The 16,795-nt window shown below is 44.9% G+C and overlaps 1 long non-coding RNA gene across 2 annotated transcripts; it reads right to left on the minus strand.

Moving 5' to 3' along the window:
* Positions 1-1,125: 1,125 nt before the first annotated feature.
* On the minus strand, positions 1,126-13,705 carry LOC308597595. Of its 2 annotated transcripts, none has more exons than XR_014013075.1 (3): positions 13,606-13,705; positions 11,908-11,969; positions 1,126-1,204 (listed from the first exon to the last, which is right to left on the minus strand). It is a non-coding gene; the product is annotated as an uncharacterized lncRNA (long non-coding RNA). The 2 variants fall into 2 exon arrangements; XR_014013076.1 differs by lacking the exon at positions 13,606-13,705 and adding an exon at positions 13,052-13,112.
* Between the last annotated feature and the right edge of the window lie 3,090 nt (positions 13,706-16,795).

Raw genomic sequence — 16,795 nt, forward strand, 5'->3', positions numbered from 1 at the left:
ACTTAGTGAGGCACACTGGTGGAGGAAGAGGAGTGTGGGGGGAGCGCTCCGCCCCTGGCAGCACGATCCCGGTAGGGTGCCATCGGGGCTGCCCAGGACGTGCACCAAGCCCCTGCAGGCAGTGCCCCCCCGGGATGATCGCCAGCCCAACCCCCGCCTGCTCTCCGCCCCCCGGTGCCGGAGCATGAAGCTCTGCCACTGATGGGGCAGCTACTCTGGGCAGCTTCCAATATAATAAAAACACAGCAAAACATCAAACATTAAAAACTTCCTGATACAGGGCTGCCTTCTGATGTCTTTGGAATGTTGTATAGCTATTTATCTGCTTCACTACCTAGAAAGCCCTCTGCCTAGTTCCCTGTAACTTCACTTCTTGCAGTGGGGGAACTACCAGAAGACCCTTGGAGCTGGACCTCAGTTTTTGGCCTGTTTGATGGAGGTGGAGACGCTCCTTCAGGGAAGGACAGTTGTTGAGTAAGCAATTTTCTATTTCACAAGAAGTTCTTGTTGTTTAGTCATTTAGTTGTGTCCGACTCTTCGTGACCCCATGGAACAGAGCATGCCAGGCACTCCTGTCTTCCACTGCCTCCCGCAGCTTGGTCAAACTCATGTTGGTAGCTTCGAGAACACTATCTAACCGTCTCGTCCTCTGTCGTCCTCTGTCGTCCTCTTCTCCTTGTGCCCTCCATCTTTTCCAACATCAGGGTCTTTCCCAGGGAGTCTTCTCTTCTCATGAGGTAGCCAAAGTACTGGAGCCTCAGCTTCAGGATCTGTCCTTCCAGTGAGCACTCAGAGGTGATGTCCATGTGTAGAGTCGTCTCTTGTGTTGTTGGAAAAGAGTGTGTGTGATGACCAGCTTGTTCTCTTGGCAGAACTCTATTAGCCTTTGCCCTGCTTCGTTTTGAACTCCAAGGCCAAACTTGCCCATTGTTCCTTTTATCTCTTGACTCCCTACTTCAGCATTCTAAAGTAGCATAATAGTACAAAATGGCATGCAATAGGATAACACTGTGAAACGCTTCCACCACTAAGAATAGAGTAGCTTTTCTGTTAGAGGGCTGTCACAACCAGGCATAATCCTAGACGTTTTATTCATATCCCAAGATTCACGGAGTTCACTGACAGAGGGCATGTCCCTGGTAATTTCACTGCCATAATGGTCCATGGGAGGGTGTTGGTGTTGGGAAGGAGGAACCAGAAATGGCTAAAAAGAGAGAGAAGAGAAATAAATTCTACATCCCACCCTGTCCACTGTGAGCTGCTAGGTCTTGGATGTGTTGGAACAACCTCCACTGAATCTCCTCTCACCCTATGATAGCCTATACGAGAACTGCCATACGTCTGGTTTCCCCCGGACATCACCAGGAAAGCTCAACAATTTTGGGGATGTCCTGGTTTTTACTTTTTGAAATATGGCAACCCTATCCTACACCTACTTAACTGGGAACATTAAACTAAGCATAGGAGTCAACTCCTAGGGGCCAATGGGTCTTTGCCCTCCCATAAAATAATTGAGGGGGCCAGGTCCCCACAAAGTTGATGGACATTGTCATTCAGATTGTGAGTTTGCACCATGTCATATGATGGATTATGTGGGGCGGGGCTTACCTGCCCTCCCCCATTGTTTTGTTCAAGTTGGCACCCCTGGAACTAAGTAGGGCTTGTTTTCGAGCAGACATGTTGCACAGTAAGCAACAAACCACAAACACAAAGTGGATTTTGAAAGGCTTGGTGTTTTTTAAAAAAAATAGAGGTGGAATTACATAGATGTTCTGTGAAAGGCAAATTCATGGAGGATAAGACTCTCATAGTTATGGCAACTATATACTACCTCCAGGATAACATGCCACATGCCTTGGAACACCAGTCACTGGGACAGGGCTGTTGTGCTCATGTCCTGCTTGCGGGCTTTCCAGGGGCATCTGCTTGATCGCAGCGAGAAAAAGGATGCTGGACCAGACAGTGGAGCTCTTTTTAGTGGCATCAACTTCTCTGTGGACTTTTCAGCAAATTAACAACAATAGATGAAGCGGGAGCATCACCGAGGTGTCCTTCAGATCCAAATGTAATGGGTGTTCACTCTGCCAACATTTCTCTGGATCATGCCCAGAATGTGCAGCCTTCTAGGTATGTATTGACATAAAAGAATGGCTAGAGGTGTTAGCAGCAGAAGATTCATCTGTGGAGCTGGCTCTCTAAGGGCTGGCACATGTTCGCTACGAAGACGAGTGCCAAAGAACTGAGGCGAGGGTGGGGTAGTTTTCATATCGCAAAATCTGCAAAGCAAAACAGCACGCAGTGCAGTTCACAACATACTTGGCTATGTAAAAAGCTGCTGAGACATCACAAATTACATCCAAAATTGTGTGCAAACAGTAAAATGAAAATAAAAAGCACAATGCACATCTTCTAGTTGTTGTTGGGTTGTTGTTTTTTCACACAATCCGTTAATAATGTGGCTTTTTAAGATGTGGAAAACCACAGCAATAAACTAGTTAGGACTCCTTTCCCAAGCCACTGCCAAGTGTAGCTGTAAAACAACCATCCAACAGCAACATTTTAATAATCCGCATTTATAGCATTCTCCATGTTCAATGCTGGCTGTTTAAAAGAGTTGTAAAACGCCTTCAATGGAGAGCATTGTAGATTGGTGCAGGTGTGGCTGTGGTTGGGTGCTGCTAATGTCTCTGTGTATTGATACTTGGGGGGTTAATATATCAGTGCAAAAGCCCAAAGCACCTGTAAAAATACAGAAAGGTGACGGAGCAACAAGGGGAAAGGAAAAAGAGAACTTTGTGTGGGCTTTAAGAATTGCCCTTCAGAAATGCCTGAAATGCACACGAGCCATGTAATACTGGGCTGCACATTAATATGAATCCAGCACAACTCCTAATGTTACATATTTGATAAATCTGCAGTAGAACTGCATATGGCTGCATGGGGACCATATCTGCACTCAGGATGTGAGAGAAATCCATTGAAAATGGACTCTCAAGCAGATTTCCTTCTGTCCTCCCATTTGATCCCTATCACGGAATGGCCTTTTGCTACGAATGCTTCTCACCTTAGTTCTGTGCCATGAAAGTTAAAAAAACATGCACACAGTATTTGTAAATATAAGGGCAAATCACTTGGCTATTTACATATTCACTATTGCTGTTTTAACAGAAGGGCCATTGCTTTCCTTTGTGTTGTTAGTGGATTTTGCATGCATATTAGTTGCTACTTGCCAGAAGCAGCCTGTAGGTGCTAAGGATGCAATCCTCCTCAGAAATATGACCCATTGTGCTCAGGACAGGATTAGCCTTTGGCCCTGATTTCCTGTATCCTTGACCCTGTGTGCTCCCATTTTGATGAGCCTTTGGCCCTGATCCTTGATCCTTGTTTGTCTTTTGGCCTAGACTTGGTCTACAGACCTGACTTCTGGTTTGTTCCTTGCCTGCACTTCCTGATTTGTCTTTTGGTTCTGACTACTGGCTCTCATACCATGTCTCCTGGCCCCTGCTCCCTTTTCTTTGTTCATTGAATGTGTATGTGAGAGAGCTCATGCCCTCCAACTTTCTGGTGATGGGGCTGCAAAGGGAAAGGGAGAGTCATACAAAAAGTGTCACCCTGTTTCTGCTGGTGGGATAACCTCATTAGCAGAATTCCCCCGACAGGATACTCCCACCTAAATTAGGTTCTAAGCCATTATCTGTGACGTGGGTGATCTGACACTAAGTAAAAGTGAAACCAAAGAAGTGCCATGGTCAGATCACTTCCTGGTGCAACTGGACTTCTCCGCGACCCTTCCCCTCTGCAGGGAGGTGGGACCAATTCGGATGGTCCGCCCCCGCCACTTAATGGATCCAAATGGTTTCCAGAGAGTGGTAGGGGATGCTTTATCCCATGTTGATGGCCTTTCAGCTGATTCCCTGGTGGCCCGCTGGAATGCGGAGTTAACCAGGGCTATCGACTGTCTGGCTCCGAAGCGCCCTCTCCGATTGCATGGAGCCTGGACAGCCCCGTGGTTTTCTTCGGAGCTGAGGGCGATGAAACATTCGCTGAGACGGCTAGAGCGTCGGTGGCAGAAAACTCACTCCGAATCTGACCGGACACAGGTTAGAGCTCAACGTCGAGCCTACCAAGTGGCGATAGCGACGGCGAAGAAGACTTTCTTCACCGCCTCTATTGCATCTGCAGAAAATAGTAGCAGGAGACTCTTTCAGGTGGTCCGCAATTTAACGGAACCACCTTTACCACCGGGGCCTTGTAAAGACCCCAAGATCTCCTGCAACGATTTTGCAAAGTTTTTTGCAGATAAAATCACTCATATTCGGAAGGAGCTAGACACCACCGTGGGAGCAGGGCCGGGGCGGGAGAGTGCTAGAGCCCTGTCTGGTCAAGTTGCATGGAATCAATTTCAATCCGTTACCCCCGAGGATGTGGACAGGCTGCTTGGACGCGTGAAACCAACCACCTGTCTCCTTGATCCTTGCCCATCCTGGCTAATAAAAGCAAGCCGGGAAGGGCTGGGTGATGGGCTCTGCGGGGTGGTGAATGCTTCCCTCTTTGAGGGAACATTCCCAGATCCGCTGAAAGAGGCGGTCATTAAACCGCTTCTTAAAAAACCATCTTTAGACCCGGCCAGTATGGCCAACTATCGCCCAGTCTCAAATCTTCCATTCTTGGGCAAGGTGATTGAGCGTGTGGTTGCTGAACAACTCCAGGCACGCCTGGAGGATGCGGACCATTTGGATCCCTTCCAATCAGGGTTCAGGCCTCATCATGGGACTGAAACTGCCTTGGTCGCACTGGTTGATGATCTCCGGCGGGCTAGGGACAAAGGTGAGAGTTGCTTCCTAGTTCTGCTGGATCTCTCAGCGGCCTTTGATACAATCGACCATAACATCCTTCTGGACCGTCTAGAGGGGTTGGGAGCTGGGGGCACTGTTATACAGTGGTTTCGCTCCTTCCTCCTGGGCCGTGTTCAGAAAGTGGTGGTGGGGGATGAGTGTTCAGACCCTTGGGCCCTCACTTGTGGGGTGCCTCAGGGTTCCGTCCTCTCCCCCATGCTTTTTAACATCTATATGAAGCCGCTGGGAGAGATCATCAGGGGGTTTGGACTGGGTGTCCATCAATATGCCGATGATACCCAGCTCTACCTTTCTTTCAAATCAGAACCAGTGAAGGCGGTGAAGGTCCTGTGTGAGTGCCTGGAGGCGGTTGGAGGATGGATGGCGGCTAATGGATTGAAGTTGAATCCTGACAAGACAGAAGTACTGTTTTTGGGGGACAGGGGGCGGGCTGGTGTGGAGGACTCCCTGGTCCTGAATAGGGTAACTGTGCCCCTGAAGGACCAGGTGCGTAGCCTGGGAGTCATTTTGGACTCACAGCTGTCCATGGAGGCGCAGGTCAATTCTGTATCCAGGGCAGCTGTCTACCAACTCCACCTGGTACGCAGGCTAAGACCCTACCTGCCCGCGGACTGTCTGGCCAGAGTGGTGCATGCTCTGGTTATCTCCCGCTTGGACTACTGCAATGCGCTCTACGTGGGGCTACCTTTGAAGGTGACTCGGAAACTACAGCTAATCCAGAATGCGGCAGCTAGACTGGTGACTGGGGGCGGCCGCCGAGACCACATAACACCGGTCTTGAAAGACCTACATTGGCTCCCAGTATGTTTCCGAGCACAATTCAAAGTGCTGGTGTTGACCTTTAAAGCCCTAAACGGCTTCGGCCCAGTATACCTGAAGGAGCGTCTCCACCCCCATCGTTCTGCCCGGACACTGAGGTCCAGCGCCGAGGGCCTTCTGGCAGTTCCCTCATTGCGAGAAGCGAAGCTACAGGGAACCAGACAGAGGGCCTTTTCGGTGGTGGCGCCCGCCCTGTGGAATGCCCTCCCATCGGATGTCAAGGTGATGGACAACTACCTGACATTCAGAAGACATCTTAAGGCGGCCCTATTCAGGGAAGCTTTTAATGTATGATATTTTAGTGTTTTTTGGTTTCTGTGGAAGCCGCCCAGAGTGGCTGGGGAAACCCAGCCAGATGGGCGGGGTACAAATAATAAATTATTATTATTATTATTATCTGAGGCCTTCCTTATTCTGATTGATGTCAGGTAGGTGAGCCTTATGTCTACTTGGCTGTGGTCTAATCCTGAATGGAAATATAGGCTGGATCCTAATGCATTTTAGCAGGTACAAGCTGCAGAACTTGCTGATCACCAAGTGTGAGTTTCTCCATTTAGTTAAAGTTGCACCATTTGACTTGCAGTGTGATAAAACACTTAAAAAGGTTAAAAACTGGCAGTGTTTCAGCCAGTAGAGATGAAAGGAATAATTGCCATATAATTGCAACATACATCTTTAGATTCAGAGTGTTGGAAAAGTAATAATAATAAAAAACCAAAAAGAAAAACCCCCACACACAAGCAACGCCCCCCCCCCAGTAATTAAAGGATTGATTTTTTATAGCCTAAAACTTCTCTGCCAGAAAATCTTGTGCAGTGTTTAAATAGCCCAATTAAGGGAGAAGAAAAATGCCCTTAAGCATCTATCACCTACTAAAAAATAAATTATCAATTGATTTCTTTAATTCCAATCGCAAGATGCAGTACTTAAGTTCCGATGTATAATCAGCTAAAACTGATAGGGGACAAATTAAACTAAAGATCATGTACAATCAATGTGAATTTCTCTTCTGATATGAGAAAGCCTAGTACCTTCAGTGTCAATCCATATAATGAGGGGCTAGTATGCTGGCAGAGGACTTATGACAGCATTGCACCCCTGTTGCAAGTCCGAACCTCCCATTAGGTAAAGTGAGGCAGCTGCCTCAGGCAACGGATGCTGAGAGAGTGGTGGCAAAATGCTGGAGGACATCACCTGCCCTTGCATCTCCTTAACTAATCTGCTAAGCCTGCTGCCCTCAGGTGCAGTGGAGGATACTGACCAATGTTGCAGCAATGTTCAGCTGCTAGTTCAGTCAGCTTGTGTCTGTAAATGGAGTGGGGCACCACCACCTTGTCCTTTGCTTAAGGCAGCAAAATGCCTCTGCTCAGCTTTGCACTGTTGCACCAGCATCATATCATGACTAGGGATGGAGGAGAAATTCAGTTGAGTTCACATACCTTAGATGAAACTACCAGACTGACAACATCCACACTCATGCCACGTGGATAGTTTTCATTGCAGCACTGGGCCAGGAGGAGGAGAATATTTCTTCCCAGCCCAGCCCTGAGATGGAGAGGGCAGCCCTCTACTTGCCAGAGGTGCTGACTTGGGCCCCAGGTTCTGGGTGCCCAATGGCGCCCGTGACGTAATGTGACATCATGATGTTGTGACATCACATTGAGGCAGTGGCACAGCAGCACTTTCTGAGGCCTCGCAGGGTCTCGGAGGTCACATCCGAGGCCTTGTGACACCTCTGACGCGACTTCCAATAGAAACCGGAAGTTGTGTTCCAAGGTTCACAGGGGCCTTGGACGTCATCTGGGAGGTCGCCTCGGGTTCCCATATTAAATTTTGCGAGTGCCCTGGCACCAAGGGCCCCCTAGAGCAGGCACCTATGATACTTGCCTTGTAAACGTGCCTCTTTCCCCTCTTCTGAAGTGCCATTTTAGGAGGTTTTAACACAAAGGAGTTTTCTAAGTGCTAAGTCTTTTTAGCTGTAGCACCATGAAAGATGAAGTGCTCAGTTTTGTAAAGGGTTGGCCGGCCACTTGAAGTGGTTTGATGGGCCACTTTTGGGCTGTGGCTATTCCACCCCCACCGCCCCGTACACACTTAACTGTGAGTGAGTCACATTGAATTCAGTGGTACTGCACAAGAGTGTTCTCTAATTCAGCTATTTAACATGCTACGCATTCTTGGAGAATTTGTTCCCATTATCAGCTCCTCCACTTCAAAACAGAATTTATTGTGGGATTGTGAAGGAAAATTTCTCATTAGATACTTCCTATCAATAAATTACTGATAATTGCAATACTTTCTAAAGGTGAATATTGGCTTTGGGGCAGACTCCAGATTCCTAATCATTCTGGACATGCTTGAGTTAGCCATGAATCTTCCAAGCTGGCTAGTATGATGGATGCACTGTGGTCCCATGGGATGTAATAACAAACAGGAGGCCCTCCAAGTCTGAACTGACTGTTTCAAAATCAAAATTCCAAACACTGATCTCTTTCCCGTCATGTTTGCAAATGCAGAAGGTCACCAGTGAATACTTCTCCAGCTTTGCTTTTTAACATTGTGGGTCAAAATGAGATCCCTTGGATAGGTGGATATTAAATATTAACTGTGTCTGCAACTTCGGGGCTGTCTCCATGATGCAGTGCAGACATGCAATCAATACTCCTGCTCATTTATAAAGTAATTTCCCAAAAAGGTTCTCTTTGTTTAGTTCTTGTATTAGAATGACTGTGCATTATTGATTAGTTTATATTCTGGGGCTTGGCAGGAGTAGAATTCTCTACCCAAAAACTGCAAGCATTTTCTTTGTGAAAGTTCTTTGACACTACTAGATTTGCACAGTATGGAGGCTACTTCTTTCCTGGATCAAATACTCCTTACCTTTCCTTCCATGCCCTCCTTTTGGTGGTCAGGGATAGCAGGAACGCTGGTTCCTCCCAGATGTTGTTGGATTACAACTCCAACCATCCCTGGCCATTGGTCTTGTTGACTGAGCCTGATGTGAGATGGAGTCCATCAACAACTGGAGGGTACATATCACATGATGCCTGTGGTAGCTGTAAGGTCTTCCCTTTTCATTTCCCCACTCCTTTTGCCTGTTCTTACCTCCTTTATAGCTTGCAAAGAGATTTAAGGGGGGTGGGGGAGAGAGAGAGAGAATGCAGAAGCTAGCAACTGAAGATTCTGGAGCCATCATGTACATTACGACCTCATTCTGTGGAATGGCCTGGGGATAGCTAATAAATTTGACAAACCAGGATTCAAAATGATCTCAATAAAATGAGCAGCTAGGAAGACAGCTACAGTTCAGCAATGGAGAATGAAAAGCGATATACGCAGGGAAGTAAGGCTAAATGCAGACAGAGTTGGCTTGAACCCAACATCTGGATCTCCTACTCATCTTCTAAACATCCCTAACACACCCTTTTCTTTTTTCTTACTATCTGCATTAGAAATTGGGAATGTCTCTAAGATAGTGTCAGGAATGCATATTGTGCAGAGATCTGAATTTGAACAAGTTCAAATCTTTCCAAATATTAAAACAGCTGTTCTAAGAAAGGCTTAGGTCTGGTTCTCATTCTATTTTTAGTAGTATGTCCAAGTACCAAATATATACAGGCTGCATGAAATATGAACGGAGCCTACATATTGTTGCACACCATCCCAATCTCTGAGCAGTGCAAGATTCCATAGGTTTCAATACTTACCCAGGGTTTGGATCCTTGGAATGAGGCACAGCAGAGACTGTGGTGTCCTTAGGATATATGGTTTATTTACATATATTTGTGGGAATGTTGAGGATAGCAGGAGAGGATATATTGATTAAATATTATCCTTCCTCACTCAAGCTAGTGAGCTAGTAACAGAGCACATTCCCTTGCACGTTGCTGGAAGCTAGTTGCTGGATTCATTAGAACCATTCGAGTTAAGCAAGCCAGTTTGGCTTGTCCAGATTGGGTTGTTCCTGGTAAATCCCCTTTTAAAAACAATAATGACACAACAGTCTTCTTTTAAAAGTAATGATAAGGTTTACCTACATTCAGTTCGAAGTATGGTCCTGAATGCAGCTTTAGCTTGTAGTTACAGAGAAAAGTGTGGATTCAACCTCTGTGAGGGATGAGCACATGTGATGCTGGCTGAGAGCAGACAGCAAAAGGCATCAAGAAGAGATAGGATCAAGAGAGTCAAGAGGAAGATGGCTGCATGACTAGCCCCTTTATAGGCTCTGCTAGGGTCATGCCCATCTACCTGGTCACATGCAGGGGGAGGATGTTCCAGACCAGGTGTGACAGGAAGTCCTCCTGGCTGGAGCAACATTCTCCTGTGTGTCCACTCTGGGCAAACAGGAAATGTTGTATTTGACTGCTTCAGTGATATTATATCCCACAATATTTACAATCTGAGCCTATGATGGAGGGCTTCACAGCATTGACACCCCAGACGGCCTTCTTTTCCCATAGCCACAGCCTTGGCATCAAGCAGAAATCAAGCATGGCTCTCATTCTCAGGCTTCTGCTTGCTTATTAGCCCAGCTCTCTCTCACACACCCAACTCTGGCTTTTGTCCTACTAACTACCAGCCAGGTGAGGGGCGGGGCCCACCCATTTGCCCTCTGGCACAGAGCCACATCCTTTGTTATACTGATGACCCATACTTAAGGCCATTATGATCCTTGCCTGGCTATGTCAGGTGTGCATGCAGGAGCCAGGCCCTGTGACCAGGACTGGGGCCTTCCTAAGTTTGTTCTGAAGAGGCAAGGCACAGCCTCACAGGTGAGGCTGATTGGTAACTCACAGCACCTGGTGGCAAGAGCTGGGAAGGGATATAAGGTCAGCATTTCCCTTCAGCTCTTTGCCAAAGCAACATGTTCCCTGCCTTGCTGCATTTGGTTCATTGACTCCTTGCTCCTCGGACCTTTGACTCATGACCCCTTGCTTCTTGATCCTTGGACCCCTGCCCTTGTGACTCCTTGCTTCCTGACCCTCGAACCCTTCACTTCTTGACTCCCAGCTCTCTGACCATCAGACTCTTGGCCTCCCGACTCCTGGCTTCTGGACTGCTCTCACCCAGCCATCTTGCCCCCGGTCCTGACGTCCCCTGCCAGGACTTCGATCGCCCGTGAACAGAACCGTGACAGGCTAATTCAACAATGGGATCTTCCAGTAGAGTCCGCACACAACCCAAGTCACAACACTATATAATTTACCACCTCCTTCCAAATACATATGGGTGGGCCCATGCCCAACACTACTTGAACTTTATTTTCTATTAAAAAAGAAAAGAATTCAATAGTCAGAGGCCTTCTTACTGCTAAATTAACTTTTGGGTGTTGCTTATTTAAAAAGAAAATTAACTTCAGGATCCAAAGAACTATAGATTTAGTTGCAAATGCTCAATGCCATTAAAAAAAATTGCTTCTTTTTTAAAAAAAGCAGGCCCTCATTCTTTATGAAAACCATTTGGAACTGGAAAGAAGCTTTAAAAATGGGTGATATGATAAGGAGAACTGGTGTTCAAAATTGTTTATTCAAAGCTACCCTTGGATTGGATGCTAGCCACTATAAACAGGCTTTACTTCCTTTATTTCCATTCTTTACCAAATGCAAAATTACACACATAAAAAAAATAAAAGTCCCATATGTGCACAAATATATATATTTCCTGCATCCTTTGCCATCCACAATTTTAAACTGGTAATTAAAAACCTACTGGACTGCTGGCATTTAAAATCCACGAGCATCCACAAAATGTATCCTGGAACACTTTCTTGGCTCAAAAGTGACCAGTGCTGTATTTGGGGATTCATCACATCTCTCTTATAATTTGAAACAATAAACTGTGCATATTAACTCTCAATATGTTGGGGAAGCCATCATGGGAGTTTAGACTATGAGGATGATTTTGAAAACCAAAACCAAAAATACCCAAGTCATTAACTAAATAGTTTCCATCTTGTTCTCTGGATTACAGCCCAACTGACTATAAATGTCTGTTAAAAATAATTACTTTTGTATGTGCATATGCACATGTATACATACCCATATGGTCCAATATGGGAAAACGAGTTGTAAAATGTGTACTGTGCTCATTTAGGAAGGCAAAAAGATTAAGTTGCTAGGAAAACTATCAATAATTGCATGCATGCTTAACAAATTTGCTGGGGTTCATGGTAAAAAATGGTCACGAAGAGTCGGACACGACTAAACGACTAAACAACAACAACAGTCCCTACCTACAAGTATCCCAGCTCTTTCTCTAAGCCCCTCTCCTCCAAACACTTCATCAGGAACATTGCTAGGGAAATAAAATATGCAGGGCACAGGCCATGAAACAATTATTTTGTAATTTTATGTTGTGAACTGCTCTAAGAACTACAGATGAAGGGTGGCACACCAATTTAATAAGTAATAATAATAATAATAATAATAAAATTGCATATGCAGTTTTAAATGTACACATGCAAATGTAAGTCTCTGAGCAAATTAAGGTTGCATGTGGCTGGAGTCTCACTGGAATCAAGCATGCAGCTGACCACAAGGTTATCCACTGCAAATTTCATTGAAATAATACTCCTCAAACATCATCACATCATCATCATCATCATCATCAATAGTATTAATTGAATTTATATACCGCCCTATACCTGGAGGTCTCAAGGTGCTTCATAGAAAAGATCAATATAAAAACCACAATATATATAATCAAAATAAAAACAACACAATAACGCCCCTCCCCCCAAAAGGAGCCACATTTTTAAAGGGCATAGGATGTCAATCAGATCAACCAAAGGCCTGGTTAAAGAAGAATGTTTTTGCCTGGTGCCTAAAGGTGTATAATGAAGGTGCCAGGCGAACTTCCCTGGGGAGAGCATTCCATAGACAGTGAGTCACTGCAGAGAAGGCCCGTTCTCGTGTTGCCACCCTCCAGACCTTTCGAAGAGAAGGCATACGAAGGAGGGCCTTAGAAGATGATCTCACATTATGCCCAATATTCCTTCTCCCTTAGCAAACAAACCAAGACTGTCGCTTGACAGATGTAATCAATGGCATCTGGCAAGGAATTTTTATTTGTAGGTCTTTTAGTTGAGTTCTGCAAAACTATTGTGGTTCTCATGGATAAATTTAATATTACTTAAGTCAAATTACTATATGGGATTAGCTTTAGAGACACAGATGTTTATTACATCAAAGGATGCCAGACTACACTATACAACGTCACTGGGTGGGTGGGTGTGCGTGTCAAATTCCTGCATCTGTTTAAACATCTGGGCAATTTGGTGGTTTGGGTGAATGAAAATGCTACTAAACATGGTAGTGTGAGAAATGGCAAAATATCAACAAGGATTTCAAACTGGGACTGCACACAGGCCCTCTTACCCGATCGAGGGCTCAATCAGGTGTTTTGGAGCATGAAAAGGCAACACACTGGTGGAAAGAGTGTGGTTGAGTTGTGCTAAGGCAAAGGTAAAGGGACCCCTGACCATTAGGTCCAGTCGTGGCCGACTCTGGGGTTGCGGCACTCATCTCGCTTTATTGGCTGAGGGAGCCGTTGTACAGCTTCTGGGATATGTGGCTAGCATGACTAAGCCACTTCTGGCGAACCAGAGCAGCACACAGAAACGCCATTTACCTTCCCACTGGAGCGGTACCTATTTATCTACTAGCACTTTTGTGCTATCGAACTGCTAGGTTGGCAGGAGCAGGGACCAAGCAACGGGAGCTCACCCCATCGCGGGGATTCGAACCGCCGACCTTCTGATCGGCAAGTCCTAGGCTCTGTGGTTTAACTGTTGCCCTCCATAAGTTGAGGAATGGGAAATAGGGTTGCCATATTTTCTTTTTTTTATGTCAAAATTGTTGAGCTTTCTTAGGGGGGGGGGGTTCTTTGATTTTTTTTACCAGAAATTTTTAAATAAAATAGCCCAACTTGCCATATGTCCAGGTTTTCCTGGACATTTTGCTGGTTAAGCAATAATCCACCTGGACGCCATTTTGCTGAGCGTATGGCAGCCCTAATGAGAAACATCTCATTCAGGGGGCCTCCTGCACTTGTGGAGATCCTTGTGTTATTAGAACTCAGAATTCAAAATTGTGTGGGGAGGACAATGGGAAGAGAACATAGGAGCCAACTCCTAGGGGCCGAGGTCACTTCACACCCTCCCCCACAAAATATTTGAGGTGTCAACCCCCCCAAAATGTTTATGGACATTGCCATTCAAGTTGGCACCCCTGGAGGAGAGTGTTTAGTCACTGTTCTCTCTGAATGCATGCTGCTGTTTCACACAAGTAGAATGCTTCAAGAGGTTTCATCCTGCCATGCGGTACAGATATTCTTTTTATCATCATCATTATGGCTCATCTAGCAGTGTGGTAAAGCAGTCATCTATAAACACCTATCATGCTTCAATCTACCGTTCATACCCACTGACTGTACAATTTAAGTGTTCTAATTTTCTTTTTTGTAAAGTGCATCTCTGAACGGTATGTATTGAAACCTCCTTGAGATACTACCAGGGAAAGCTCCAGGCAGTGCAAGATATTATCATTGCCCTTTATTACTCTGCATCTGCAATTATCTGTGATTATTTCTAGATTTCAAAGGCCTAATTGCTTGGCCTCTATTTCTTTGAAGCTGATAGCAAACTATAGACTCAAAAAAATGTGCAGTCCTGGTCATTATCCAAGATGCTTAATATCTTTGTAGAAGTGTCCACTGTCCAAAGACCTCTTTGAAGTATTAATTAACTTTCACCATGTAGTGTTTAAGCTCAGAATGTATACAGTTGACACAAATACTTAGAACCTGTGAGAGCAGAAACACACAACTGTGTTTCTGTGTTTCTCTATAGCAGGGAATCCCATCACCCTTCCCATCAGCCCCAGCTCCATGCATCACTAAAAAGGGGGGACCAAAGATCTGCGGTAATTTACATAGAAATATAACTTACCCTAGCAGGGAAGATTGTGACCAGGGGACCAGTGTGCTTGCTCAGTCTGCTGTCCATGAACTAATAGTTGGACAACTTCAAGGCATCTCCGGTTTCTGTTCTTATGGTTTTGTTTCTTTCAGTGGGACTTGGACAGGACAGACCTTCAAAAAGAGGACTAGTCTCTGTAGGTAGGGCACATCACATGCCCACCTGAGAAGATGCTCTGCCATTTCCAGATTGTGAATGAGGGGTGTGTGGTGACTGCATTGTCAAGACTCTGAAACTGCATGTGTCTGTTGTTCTGTTCATGATAGCTGCTTCACTCTTCTCTTCCCACTCGTGGCATCTCCCAGCATGGGGGAAACGCCACCAGAAGCCTTAAGCATTAGCAGAAGCTCCCTCTGAAGCATGTTTGCATGCTGTAGGGCAAACCTTGAAGCTTGAGAGCCTTCCTGTCAGTCAGTGGCTTCTGCTGAGAGCAAATAATTCCCGTAACAACCCATATTTCATAGCGAGAGAAGGAGCTGCCCTAGGCTGGGGTGGTGACTGTGAAGGTGGCAGCAGGCCAGTTCACAGAACCACTAGCTTTTCGGCTTGTCCGTTCAGATAGATTGTGCCTATGGAGAACATGCGTGCGAAGCTACATTTCATCACAATTATGGCTCTTGCTTTGATGAGTGTTTCAAGGTGGTTTCAACTAGTACAGTATTAAAATAACTCCATTCAGTTATCGTGTTGGTGCAGCACTGGAGTGAGGCAGCAGCCCTGACCTTTATTGGGCCAAATGGTTGCCAGGGAACAGCAGAGTGGGCTGTGCATGACTGGGGACATTCAGTTGCCAACCCCACACATCCAGTGGACATGAGAGTGACTGAGTGTGTGGGATTATTGGGGGTTTTTTTGTTCTTATTTTTATTATGTATTTTGTGTCTTTTATATTTTAATTTTATGTTGTGAACTGTCTAAGATCTATGGATGAAGGACGGTATACATTTTTAACAACAACAACAACAACAACAACAACAACAACAACAACAACAACAACAACAACAACAATAATAGCTACACCATGTTCACATGCAAACCAACATATACCTGTGAAGGATCTCTATGTGCAAATGTTAGCATGTGTGTACAGACTCATCATATGCTGGCTGAACACTTGACTGGTAGGAGGCATGACAACATGCAGATGGAAGTAGTGGCAGGGTGCAGTCCTCTAATTCATCACCATATAAGGGGAGTTTATAGGAACATTCCTTAAGTCTGTCTGAGTTGGCAGCTTCCCACAGTATAACCTAAGTTCGGTTCCATCTGCACTATACAGATACTGGTTTAATCTTACCACTTCAAACAGTCATGCAGTGCCATATTAAACCCTGTGGAGGTTCCTAGGCAGTCAAAATATTTTTTTAAAAAAATATTTTATTTTTCATTCTCACTTTTACACTTGAAACACTAACAGTACTTCACATACAAAACACACAATTGATATTAACTCCCCTTCCATGGTTCATTTTGTTAATTTCTTTTCCACTCCATATTCTAATTTTCCCCATATCTTATTTTTTCCTCAGTTTTATATCTCAATATTTCTTACTGCTGAATTTATTCTTTTACTGTTAACTTTTTAATATGTTTACAGTAAGTTTCCAAATAATCTAAAAAGCATTTCCAATCTTCTTTGCATACTTTTTAATCCTGATATTTTATTTGTCAATCTTGGCATTTCTATATATTCTGTTAACTTCATCTGCCATACCTCCACCTGACATTTGTCAGTATTGTATCCTCCTTCCACTTCTGAGCATATACCAGTGATGGCCAAACTTGGCCCCCCCAGCTGTTTAGGGACCACAACTCCCATCATCCCTAGCTAACAGCACCTGTGGTCTGGGATGATGGGAATTGTAGTCCCAAAATAGCTGGAGGACCAAGTTTGGCCATCACTGGCATACACCTAAGGCCTGCTGTAGTTGCATACATAAAAAGAGATTTATGATCCCTAGATATACTTGCATCAATTATACTTAAAAGAAAAGAAAAATATTTTTTCAGCTCATTATATACAATTTCCCAGAAGTTCTTAGCCTTTTTGCATGTCCACCACATATGATACAAAGTACCTTCTTTTTCTTTACATTTCCAGCAGATATTTGATTCAGTTTTTACATCGAAACTAATTTACTCA

The sequence above is a fragment of the Podarcis bocagei genome (assembly GCF_964188305.1).
Source record: "Podarcis bocagei genome assembly, chromosome: 11".
In the NCBI taxonomy this organism is placed as follows: domain Eukaryota; kingdom Metazoa; phylum Chordata; class Lepidosauria; order Squamata; family Lacertidae; genus Podarcis; species Podarcis bocagei.